At 45.6% G+C, this 13,294-nt stretch overlaps 1 pseudogene across 1 annotated transcript in view; it reads right to left on the bottom strand.

Moving 5' to 3' along the window:
* Positions 1-13,294, bottom strand: part of LOC308515343 (histidine-rich glycoprotein-like) — a 285,767-nt pseudogene that overhangs the window by 166,504 nt on the left and 105,969 nt on the right. The window lies entirely within an intron of this gene.

The following is a 13,294-nucleotide window of genomic DNA, read 5'->3' as shown; positions in this document are numbered from 1 at the left end:
TAGAGACAGAACCTGGCTACAGAACCTGGATAGAACATAGCAAGAGAACCTGACTAGAACCTGGTGACTGAACCTGGCTGGAGAACCTGGACAGAACCTAGAGACAGAACCTAGCAAGAGAACATGGACACAGAACCTGGCTGGAGATCCTGACCAGAACTTGGCTAGCGATCCTGGCTAGGCTGCTGATCAACTGAACGCTGTCTCCATGTCATTCCTTCTTTGCCGACGCCGTCCACACTTTTGGGGACCCCTGGACCCGCTGGGGTTGGACCTCAACATCTGGCACCCGAACAGGGACCCCTAGGTAAGCCCCACTCTCGGGATGGATAGGACTCCACCGTAGGAAGAGGGTGGATAGTCTTCACCGACTCCGTCCACACCTTTGGGAACCCCTGGAACAGGATTCCCCTAGGTAACTCCCCCCCCCCCATTGAGAACCCCACACTCGGGATGGATAGGACTCCACCAGGGTACTGCAGACCCCCCTATAGAGGATAAGTAGGGTAAGAAGGTGGATAGTATAGAACTTAGATTGAGAAGATGTGCCATACTGAGTCCAAAGAAAGACTCTATTGATTCTTAGATTGAGAAGATGTGCCATACTGAGTCTAAAGAAATAAGACTCTGTCTTGATCTTTTAGCACATATGCTTGCTAGCAGAGGAATTAAGGTTACGCCCAGTCAGACGGAACGTTTTATACAAGAAGTATGTCCATGCTTTTCTGAGGAAGGAAAGGTAAATGTAAAGGCATGGGAGAAGGTAGGCCCAAGGAGCCTTATCCTTAACCCCACTGCAGCCTTTCCACCCCGGGAAAGTGTAGGATTGGCAAGCTCTCCCTGGGGTGATAGATCAGGACTCAGGTAATAGCGGAAAGCGCCAATCCTACTCTTAAAATGGATACAAGAGAGCATTTGGGGTTTTTCTTTTTAATGCCTGCTTTTAAAAAATAAAAAAGGGGGAATTTGCTGGGAGCCAGTCCATCATTGCTGTTTCAAGGGACCTGGCATATATGGCATACTGTTCTTAATATGTTTGCTCACCTTCTTGGCACTATGTGTTTTAACCAAGGTCACCTCTCTGAGAAAGGTTGTTTCCCCAGGTAGGGATTTCCCCCTGAAGTTAGGGAGGGAATAAAACCCCTTAACTAAGTGCCAGGAGGGTAATTAATCACTTTAACTACGAACAATCATGCTTAAGCTACATAATCTTTACTCCCTGGAATGGAGATAAGAAATGCCCTAACCTTTGGAATAGAGATTGATAGGATTGGAATCAACTGGTATAAATACAGATGTAACAAGACAACAGGACACAGAACCTAGACACAGAACCTAGAGACAGAAGAACTTCGCTGGAGAGAACATGGCAAAAGATCCTGGACAGAACCTGGCTACAGAACCTGGCAGGAGAACCTGGACAGAACCTGGCGACAGAACTTGGCAGGAGAACCTGGATAGAACCTGGCTGGAGAATCTGGCTAGAGAACCTGGTGACAAAACTTGGCTGGAGAACCTAGACACAGAACTTGGCTGGAGATCCTAGACAGAACTTGGGTAGAGATCCTAACCAGAACTTGGCTAGAGATCCTGGCTAGGCTGCTGATCAACTGAATGCTGTCTCCATGTCATTCCTTTTTTGCCGACTCCGTCCACACCTTTGGGTACCCCTGGACCTGCTGGGGTTGGACCCCAGCACCTCACCCCTTTCCACTTTGGTAACCACCATTCTGTTGTTTGTATCTGTGAGTTTATTTGTTCATTTATTGCTTTTGGTTTTATATCCCCCATACAAGTAAAATCAGTTCTTGTCTTAAAAAAAAAAAAAAAAGAATTACCCATTATTATAGAAACACTAATCTTGTTGCCCAAACATAGCCTGTATATTTTCCTTGCATCATTTTTGGCATCTTTTAAAGAAAAAAAGTCTGGTGCCTATTGTATAGTATTCATGAAAAGTTGAAACTTGGGCCAAGAAGCCACCCCAAATTGAGCAGAGCACGCCTTCTCTTAAGGTAGCCTTTTTCTCTTCATAGGTACAGAAACCGCAGACTAATTTCTAAATTGTGAGAAATGTCTCATCTATCCAAATTTCAAATGATGGACTGGGAAATAAAAACATGGTGAAAATGAGACTTTTAAGAACACTCCTGAGAGTGGTCGTTCACTTTATAGAATCACTAGGAGACCTAGTAATTAATGGGCTGGGGCCTTTTTTATTTACCTCTACTTTGTCTAGGGAGTTTTCCTATAAATCTGTGTTATTGGCCATGTGTACCGCTGATATTGTTTCTCCCCGTTGCCACATTCCATTTGCTCTGGGGAAATTTAGTAAAGGCCTGACCATCTATTGTTACTTTTCTATGAAATTAAAGACATGCTTAATAGATGAACAATAAACACATTAAACCAAACAAAAAATACAGATAAAACAATCAGCAGACAGCGCGGAAAAAACGTAGACAAGACTTAATAAATCAGAGTTCTTTTCATGGATCTTTCAGATGTTTTACATTGCCTGGGCCTTACAGCCAGAATGTGGCCCCGATCTCAGCCTGTTGTTCACAGATCTTATCCTATTCTGCTCTCCAAAGCACTGACTGGCCTCTAAAGTTGTATTAGCTAAAATCTGCCAGTCCCAGGGTGTCACATGGTAATTGTCAGACAAAGCATTAAAGAGTCTTTTTGTAAAAGGACTGTTAGCCCCTTTTTCTCTAGTGGATGAGCCTTTCTACACTAGAGGCAGAGGATCCAGGGCCTTAGGTTTTACAGAATTTTGATCCCCAATAGGAATGGGCATACTGCAGTTTGAACAAGAACCCACAGAGATAAAGATGTCAAGGGCACTCCTTTTCCTTGAGCCTGATTTAAGAGAGTACATTTTGACACCTTAATTCCTTTATCCTTGAGCATGCAAGCTAAAAATTTACAATGATGTTTTTGCCTTTTACTCGAAGTCTTCCCATTATAATCTGGTTGAATCAAAACATTCCTCGTCTACTTACGGTCATGACTTCTAAGCTGGCATGGGTTTGTGTACAGTGAACTTACCACCTTTGTGGTGAATTTCCACTTTTCCTTTTTCACTTCGTTTTTTGCTAAGCCTAATTTTTTCCTCCAGATTCCTATTCATGGCACCAGAATGCCACAACCTTTTGCAGATGGGGTTCAGGATCTGAAGAAGGGGCCGACGCACAAATGAAAATACTATACAAGAAATACGAATTTAGAAGGCATGGGGGCCCAGGTGGACACATCTCTCTTGGAGAGGCACACTGAATCCTGGCCTTATCCACTTTTTATTCAATTTTTTATATACATCTTGTCTTCAGTAAAACACGGCTAACAGGTAGCAGACAGACCATCTCTAAGGTCAATAAAGATCAGTAAAGATTAGTAAGGTTCAGTAAACATTTCCTTTGAGGCTATTAGGTCAGGAAATTGCTTTGAGCCACCGCTGTCTCAACACAGCCCTGCTAATTCCAAAGGTCCATCGGCCTTCCGTGTTCCTTGGTACACTCTTATGACAATATTGGAAAGCGGTGGCTTCTCTCAGTTTACCTTGACCCCCAGGTTAACATCGTTGTCAATATGCTGTAAATGATTAATGGGTCCTGGGGACAGAAAGTTGAGACATGACTCTGATTAGTGGGTGAAACTGTGAGCTGCACAAATCTCTTTATTTCTAGTAGGTACCAGGTCCAAAGTGTTTTTGACCATAAGCACTGCCTCATTCATTGTTGTGGGGGTCAGGTTAGCAGTAAAGTAATTTTCCTCCATCTGCCTTCCTGTTTCAGCCAGGGATTGTCACCATCGGTCTCCTTGTTGGATTATAGCACTATAAGTCTTTAGCAAAAAACAGCTATATTATTTAAGGGAGGACCTGAGTTCAGGTAGAATAAAATGATTAAGAGGTTGTTGCTTTGGCGTCAGATCTGAATTTCAACTGTCTCTTGTTATCCTCTTCCTGTGTGATGCTGGGTCAGCTATGAAACATCTCTGAGCCTTTGTTTCCTCATGTTTAAAATGGGGATTAATGCCTCCTGGCAGGATTGTATGATAATTAAATAAGAAAACATATAAAGTAAATAATACAATTCTTAGAACACATTGAGGTGCTGAATAAATTATGCTATTGATTATTATTTTTCTTCTTATTATTATTGTGCCTGAGAAGAAGTTGAGGGCACCAGCTATCATTCCAGTTCTCCACGGCTCTTAAAACATGCCAAAATTACTATTGGTTCCTGTGGAAGAGAACTGTAGTGAGGGTAGAATTCAAGCCATTTGATGCCCACCCATCCCAGAGAAGGGGTTAAAGGGAATACACCATTGGGAGAGGGGCTCAGCATTGGGGGACAGAGCTAGGATTAGCTGACCTCTCAGCTCTATTCCTCCAAAGAAACCAGTTTATCTATATGGATCCTTCATACCAGGAGAACCCAGGAACATCAGACCAGAGGGAATCAGCCCAGATTCCCTTCCCACTGAGACAGCATCTCCCTCCCTGCTCTCTCCTCTGCAGTGAGTGTCTGTAGGTGTCCACAGCAATGGTGCTCAGCCTTGGCTACAATCGCCTGAGGAGCTTTGAAAAGTCCTTATGTCCAGTTCTCCCATGAGAGCAATTCAACCAGGATCTCTGGGTATTAAACCCAGGCATTGGTAAATTTGAAATTCTAAGATGAATCAAATGTGCAGTCAAGGTTGAGAACTAGGATGACACCAGACAGAACCTGGAAGGAGTTCAAAGAGAGAGGGAAAGGTCAGCGTTTACCATACAAAAAGCAGACAACACTTCTCCAGAGTCCGGATTGGCTTAGGGAGTGCTAAGAGTGGAAGGGACACATTTTGACTTTTTTTGATATCAAACTTTCAATATTAACAACAATAGCTTTTAAATACTCAAAGAGTTCCACTCCACTGCAGCTTAGAATAACTGGAATACTATGAAATCTGGCCAAGGTGTTATTAAGGGGCTCTCACAAAGGTGGGTTGGGGGAATGCTATTGATTAAAACAAAAACTGTTTTATGCTTCAATGAGTTGAGTTCCTTCATTAAGTCTTTCAATTATTGCTGTATTGTTCATGTCCAATATGGAGAGTCCTGGGAAAGCCAGATACTGTGAAAGGAAAGCGATGGGATGGGGAAAAGCCACCAAGGATGAAAATAAGCTTTTCCTACAATATTGTTTTGCTAAAACTTAGGGGTACTCATGAGAGCCATGCCTTTTCTTCCCCTTGCTTTATTGAATCTTAAATACTGACACAATGCTAGTGATGCCACCCAGTTACTGGGGTAGCTTCAGATGAGACAGACATTTCAGGGACCCGGTGAAAGTGCTAGGGTGGCAATGGTCAGGAGAATACAGAACGATGGTCAGTAGGAGAGATAGTCTGTCCTGGGGAACTGTCTGATCTAGTGTTGTGGCAGAATGCACGGGAGAATGACCAGCTGGCATTCTGAGGGAGGAAAGTTTTACTTTTATTTCGCAGATCTGCTAGTCCAGGGGAATTCTGGATCCAAAGCCTGAACTGAACTTGTAGGGAGGCTCTGACCTATATGTTTCCTCCTGTGGCGGGCTCCTGAGGACCCTGTAGCTCTGCCCAAGTCAGTCTTGGCAGAGCCTTGGGTCATGCTCTGCAACTCCGCAGCTTCGCCCAAGTCAGCTATGGCGGGGCCCTGGGGTTAGGCTCTGAAGCTCTGCCCAAGTCACTCAGAGTTGGCATATAAGACTACAGTTCTAACCCGATGCTGAACTAGGTTGCATGTTCCCGCCACCCCCCACCCCCCATATTCCTTTACACTAGGAAGTGATGTTTAGCATTGGTGAACCTTCTTACTGGCTTTGGGAAAGCTGTCCTGAGCCAGTGAGTGGTCAATGATGTGGAATGGAACAGCCCTGATCTCCTCACCTGGGAATGGAGAGGGGTCTCGTGATTTTTCACAAGGTGGTTATCAGGGCAGCCGGGGGTAGATATATCTTCACCTCCATGTATTCTTTCTGGCATGCAGGTTCTTTCTGGGTGTCCTGGCTATCCTATCTAATAAAAGAGTAATATGCAAATTAACCATCACTTCATCACAAAATGGCGGCAGCCATGGAGCTTGAGTGAGCAGGAGGCTTTGGTTGTCCCCAGTGATGGAGGAAGCCAAGCTTCCTGCCTACCCTGGCCAGCCCTGAGCTCTGCTCAAGGCTAGAAAGATTCAATTATTGAAGATAAATAAATCCCAGATACCTGTTTCCAGCCACGCAAGGCCTCCACTCAAGGAGGGGCTGGGAACCTGGGTTGCCAGGGGCAACCAAGGCTTTGAGCCAGACCAAGGCTACAAAGTTTCAATTATAGAAGTTAAATAAATCCCAGATACCTGATTCCTGATAACGGCCCTCAGTCCCTCACCAGGATGACCAGACACCCCAGTAGAAACCCCTACCCTGAAGGGGGTGTGGCCAGACTGCAAACTGCCCTCAGCCCCTCACCCAGGCTGTCCAGGCACACCAGTGGGGACCCCCACCCTGAAGGGGGTGTGGCCAGCCTGTAAACTGCCCTTAGCCCCTCACCCAGGCTGGCCACACTCCCATGGGGTGAGGGTCCCCTCTGGGGGGATTGACCAGCCAGCAAACAGCCATCAGCCCCTCACTCAGACTGGCCAGGCACCCCAGTAGGGACCCCCACCCTGAAAGGGGTGTGGCCAGCCTGAAAACAGCCCTCAGCCCCTCACTCAGGCTGGCCAAGGACCCCAGCGGGACCCCCACCCTGATCTGGGACACCCTTCAGGGCAAACCAGCCGGCCCTCACCTGTACACCAGGCCTCTATCTTACCTAATAATGTACAAATATGCAAATTGACCATACCTTCCCTACGCCCACTAGCCAATCAGATGAGTATGCAAATTAACCAAAGATTGCAGTTAATTTGCATACATAGGTGCCCAGCAGCAATCAGAGCCTGCAATCAGAGCTGAGGGGTCACCTGACCAGGCCTAATGCCTTGGCCACAGGCATTAGGCCTGGGCAGGAGCAGAGCCAGCGATGTCGAGGAGCAGGGAGGGAGCCAGAGATGATGGGGAGTAGGGGCAGAGCCAGCAATTGCGGGAGTTGGGTCAGGTGCAGAGCCTGTGATCACCAGGAGCAGGGGTGGAGCCGGCAATTGCAGGGAGCTGGGGGTCCCCTGCCCAGGCCTAGCTCCTCGGTCACAGGCATTAGGCCTGGGCAGTGGCAGAGCCCACGATGATGGGGAGCAGGGAGGGAGCTGGGGATGGCAGGGGCAGGGGCAGAGCCGGCGATCACGGGGAGAAGGGGCGGATCCGATGATTGCGGGAGCTGGGGGTCTCCTGCTCAGGCCTAATGCCTCTGCCACAGGTGTTAGGCCTGGGCAGGGGCAGAGCCGGTGATGGCAGGGAGCTGGGAGTTTGAGACTATCTTTCAAAGCTGTTTGTATAAAGAACAGCCCCTGGAGATAGAGACTGTGACACCGTCCAGAGCAAAGGGAAATTTTACTTATTGTTCTTTATAATAATGACTCCTTCCAGCACAAGGGTCATGCTGTCCTATATAATGAAAGGGTAGGGAGAAACCAAGATGGCGGCATAGGTAAAAACCTGAAATTGCTGCCTCCCACAACAAATTCAAAAATACAACTCAAAGAGAAAAAGGACATCATCCAGAACAACAGGAAGGCTAGCTGAGTGGAAATTCTACAACTAGAAGGAAAGAGAAAAGCAAACTGAGACTCAGAGGAGGTGCAAAAGTGCAGAGGTATGGAGGCGCACATGGCAAGGGCTGGCAACTGAGGAGGCGGCTGTCTTTTTGAATCGGGAGGTAGTCACAAGCCCCCGGCTGCTCTGAACTCCAGTTCCAGGTGAGTCTCTGGGGACCCAGACTCATACAGGGAGAAACTGGACTGTCTGGCATAGGGTGGAACTCAAAACTTGAGGGCAGCTTTCTCTCAAAGCTGCTTGCAGCGATTACTGTGACACTGAGACCTGGCGCCCCTTAGGGCAGGGCTGAGGATCAGCCATAGCTGCATGCTCAACCCTGTTGATTCCCGGAGACCCCGCCCCACCTAAGCTTCGGCAGAGGCTTTTGCATATGAATGCCCTGGCCCTTTGCAATTTGAAAATTACCTAACAAACTGCAGCTGGGCAAGACAGACCCAGAACTTCCAAGAGAAGGCCCAAGGCCCCAGAGCAGCTTGCATTGCTTCACAGCTGGGCCTCATTTGGACACCTCCAAACCCCAAACAAGGAAGGGGTATCTGCAGATCTCTTCATAGCTTCTGCTGGGTAGACTCAGGCAGAGGCTAAATTAGCACCTCCTTAGAGCTTCAAGAGCCAGTGTACCCAGTGGTCAGAGTGGGACCATCCAGATTAAAACTCCTCAGATCCATAAGGGACACACTCAGGGGGCAGACTCAGTGAGCACCAAAGCCCCACTGAAGCAAGTCTTGCCTCAGAAGGGTGTCTTCAGCACAGAAGTTCTCCCACCGTAGACACAGCTGATTTTCACAGCCAATTGGCCTGGAGGTCAATTCCTCCCAGTGATACCTACAACAATCAAGGCTTAACTACAACAAGACTGTGCACAAAGTTCACAAAGGGATGCACCAAGAGTGTCCACCTCAGGTAATTAGGGAGGCCCAGCTACTGGGCCCTTTAGGACACCTAGCACACAAAGCTACTCTACCAACACAGGGAAGCATAAAAATTGCGGAGACAAAGAAACAGATCACAAATGACAGAAATGGAGGAAAGCAAACTACTGGATATAGAGTTCAAAACCACACTTTAAAGGTTTTTCAAGAACTTTCTAGAAACCACCGATAAATTCAGTAAGACCCTCAAAAACTCTGGTGAGACCACCGATAAATGTAGTGAGATCCTCAAGAAATCTAGTGAGACCCTTGCGGTTATAAAAAAGAACCAACTAGAAATTAAGCAGACACTGACTGAAATAAAGGATATTATGCAGAGTTCCAACAGCAGACTAAAGGATCGCAAGAATCAAGTCAAAGATTTGAAATATGAAGAAGCAAAAAACACCCAACTGGAAAAACAAGATGAAAAAATAATCCAAAAATACAAAGATAGAGTAAGGAGCCTCTGGGAAAGCTTCAAGTGTACCAACATCCGAATTATAGGGATGCCAGAAGAAGAAAGAGAGCAAGATATTGAAAACCTATTCAAAGAAATAATGGCAGAAAACTTCCCCTACCTGGTGAAAGAAATATACTTACAAGTCCAGGAAGCGCAGGGAACTCCAAACAAAAGGAATTCAAAGAGGACCACACCAAGACACATCATAATTAAAATGCCAAGAGCAAAAGACAGAGAGAGAATCTTAAAAGCAGCAAGAGAAAGAAACTCAGTTACCTACAAGGGAATATCCATACGACTGTCAGCTGATTTCTCAACAGAAACTTTGAAGGTCAGAAGGGAGTGGCAAGAAATATTCAAAGTGATGAATGCCAAGAACCTACAACCAAGATTACTTTATCCAGCAAAGCTATCATTCAGAATTGAAGGTCAGTTAAAGCTTCACAGATAAGGAAAAACCAAAGGAGTTCATCACCACCAAACCAGTATTATATAAATGCTGAAAGGTAACCTTTAAGAAGAGGAAGAAGAAGAAAAAGGTAAAGATACAAATTATGAACAACAAATACACATCTATCAACAAGTGAATCAAAAAATCAAGTGAATAAATCATCTGATGAACAGAATAAATTGGTGATTATCATAGAATCAGGGGCATAGAAAGGGAGTGGACTGACTATTCCTGCGGGGGGAGGGGGGGGAAAGGGTGTGGGGGATGCGGGAAGAGACTGGACAAAAATCGTGCACCTATGGATGAGGACAGTCGGGGGTGGGTGTTGAGGGGGGAGGGTGAGAACCGGGTGGAGGGGAGCTATGGGGGGAAAAAGAGGAACAACTGTAATAATCTGAACGATAAAGATTTAAATTAAAAAAAATGAAGTTATTATTTAAAGGTATAAAATAATAATAATAATAATAATAATAATAATAATAAAAGGGTAATATGCAAATTATACCAGAAATCCTTCTGGACGTTCTTCCAGATGAAGCCAGGGTCTGAGGGAAGCCAGCCCGGGTCCCAGATGCAGGAGGGAAGCTGGTGCCAGCAGCCGGGGGAAGTAAGGCCTATTGCACAAATTTTCATGCATCGGGCGTCCAACCAATACTAATAAATGGGTAATATGCTAATTAGACTGAATCAACCGGATATCTTTCGGTCATCCAGTCTTCCTTGCAGACAAAGCCACAGTGGTGAGGGAAGAGGCAAATGTGGTTAGAAGTGATCAGACCGGCAGGTGAGCAGTTAGGCATGATCAGGCCGGCAGGTAAGGGTAGTTAGGGGCAATCAGGCAGGTGGGCAGGTGAGCAGTTAAGAGCCAGCAGTACTGGATTGCTAAAGGGATATCTGGCAGTCAGACATCCCTTGAGGGGACCCGGATTGAAGAGGGTGCAGGCAGGGCTGAAGGACTCCCCTCCCATGAATGGATTTTGAAATTTGGACAGGCACATCCAGCTGCCAGAGGAACTATGAGGGGAGTTAGTGAAGAAACCCACAGAAGGCTGTTTGCCCTAGAGCACCTCCTGTGGCTGTAGGCCAACATGGCCAGCGGTGGGGGAGAGAGCTACTCTCCAAAGAAGGAAGGATGAGGCCAGGCCTGAGCTCTTGCCTCTGAGTCCTCACTCACTGCATCTCACTGTTTGACTTCCCGAGAGTCATAGCTCTGCTTCATTCCATCTTCTTGTTCACACACAAATGTCTCCTTTGAACAAAGCTAACCCAGAACCATACAGAAAAGGGGCTTCTTGGCGACAATTCCTGTTTAGCTAATTTGACAAAAGCTCCCTGTTGGTTAATATTACTTATGTAAAAAAGCTAGTACTTTCATTTTATCTGGTTTTATTAATAGTGGTATTTCCACACACTCAGAAATGCCATCTAGGGAAGATAGGAGACAGAAAAGCTGCCATAATAAAGATCTTTTGCTAGTTTCAGGCTTCTAATTCATCAATCAAATAGAAGTTAAGATTACTTTCTGAAAATAATTTCTCTCTTTTCTGTTCTTTTTGATGGGAGGAGTCCTGCAATTGTAGTTTTCTCACTTATTTTTCACAAGCTTAGTCCATGAGTATCTAATGGTACTTTCCTGTTAATATGGCAGGTGCCACAGATATTTCAGTAAATGAAATAATTTGAGGTTTGTCCTAGTAGTGTTTTACATCCATAATGATTTCATATGCTCAGTCAGTTGTTGAAATACCTTAAATTATGTGCATTTGGGGTCAGTCTGGTTGTTAGAGTTACTAGGAAGCACAGATCAGCTTCCAGTTTTCTTGTTTGTATTAATGGCACTACTATTCCCTTAGGCACCTAGATTGGAACACTTTTGTCATCTTTGACTTATTCCTGTCCTTCACTTGTCAGACTCAGTAAATAATTTGTTTGTAAGTCTTTGAAAGGCCATTCATACCCATCTTGTACTCTTCATTTTTATTGCAACAAACCTAGTGAATATAATGCTTAGTTAACTGTCTGTCCATCTGTCCCTCCATTCATCCATCCATCCATCCATCCATTCATGCCTTGTGAATCTTATAACCTTCCTATTTAAAAAAAGATTTGAAAGACAATAAAGAGGAACATTGTAAACCTGGATTAAATGGAAGCACAGTAGGCCTAAATCAATTGTTCTCACCTTTTGATGCATTAGAATAAATGGAGAACTTTGGAAAAATACTGATACTCAGAACAACTCACAGAGATCTGGCTTCCTATGGTCTAGAGCTCCCTTGGTTATTCTAATGTGCAGCCAGGTTGGGAACTGTGGAATTGAAAATCGTGGAGTAGCTGTTACTGGCCACTTGATATGAGCTGATTACAACCTTAGAAACATGTGTATGGCTGCAAAGGCAAAAGGGATATATGCTGTGTTAAACACATCTATTTGTCTGACAAAATATTTTCCCCCAGAGTTAAATTCAAAAAGTAACCCAGTTGTGTTCCAGTAATGCAATAATAGCTACCCTTTACTGAATGGTTGCCATGTGCTAAGCATTATCAGTTAAAGGAATTGACTCTTTTAAGTCTCACCAGACACATATAATGTGAGCATATTATTTACCTAACTAGAGGCCCGGTGTACGAAATTCATGCGGGGAGTGGGGGTGCGGGGGGCTGTGTCCCTCAGCCTGCACCCTCTCCAGTCTGGGACATCCCTCTCACAGTCCTGGACTGCTGGCTTCCAACTGCTTGCCTGCCTGTCTGCCTGATTTCCCCTAACAGCTTCTGCCTGTCAGCCTGATCACCCCCTAACCCAGGGGTGGGCAAACTTTTTGACTCGAGGGCCACAATGGGTTCTTAAACTGGACCGGAGGGCAGGAACAAAAGCATGGATGGAGTGTTTGTGTGAACTAATACATGTTAACACTGCTGCTGGTGAAGGAGCGGAGGGGAGAGCAAGAGAACCCTCTGCTCTTTCGGCTCCGTGGGCCAGATAGAGCAGCTGAACGGGCCGGATCCGGCCCGCGGGCCGTAGTTTGCCCACGGTTGCCCTAACCACTACCCTGCCAGCCTGATCAACACCTAACTGCTCCCCTGCTGGCCCGATTGCCCCCAACTGCCCTTCCCTGTAGGCCTGGTTAACCCTAACTGCCCTCCCCTGCAGGCTTGCTCATCCCTAACTGCCCTCCCCTGCCAGCCTGGTTGCCTCCAACTGCCCTCCCCTACAGGCCATCTTGTGGCATTCATCTTTGGCCATATGGGGGAAGCTATCTTGTGTGTTGGAGTGATGATCAATTGCATATTACTCTTTTATTAGATAGGATACTTCAGATGAGGACACAGGGATGTTGATAACTTAAGTAAATTTCCAGCTTTTGGATTCAGGCTGCATAATAGCCAATGCCAGTGCTTGACTGAGTCATAGTTTACCCTGAGCTGTACTCAGAACAGCATCAAACACAATAAGATATTTAATAAGGGTTTTTGTATTGAGATAATGATCATCTCAGATTCAGAAATGTGTTTTTGTAATGCCAACATTGATAATAATACCTCATGGCAACTTGGCGTAATGAAGTTCAAAAGGTCTGCGTATGAATGCCAGCTCTGTCATGTAGTAATTATGTGACCCTGAGCAGGGCACTGGGAGCTAGTTTCCTCATTGTAAATGAAAGGTGGTCCTGGGGACCTCAGAGTTGTTGTGAGGACTAAGTCACACTCTAAACAGAAACTGTGCAGCATGGTAAATGGCTCCAATAAG

Source organism: Myotis nattereri (genome assembly GCF_964212035.1).
Source record: "Myotis nattereri genome assembly, chromosome: 3".
NCBI lineage: Eukaryota > Metazoa > Chordata > Mammalia > Chiroptera > Vespertilionidae > Myotis > Myotis nattereri.
This window is presented reverse-complemented; position numbering and strand designations above follow the sequence as displayed.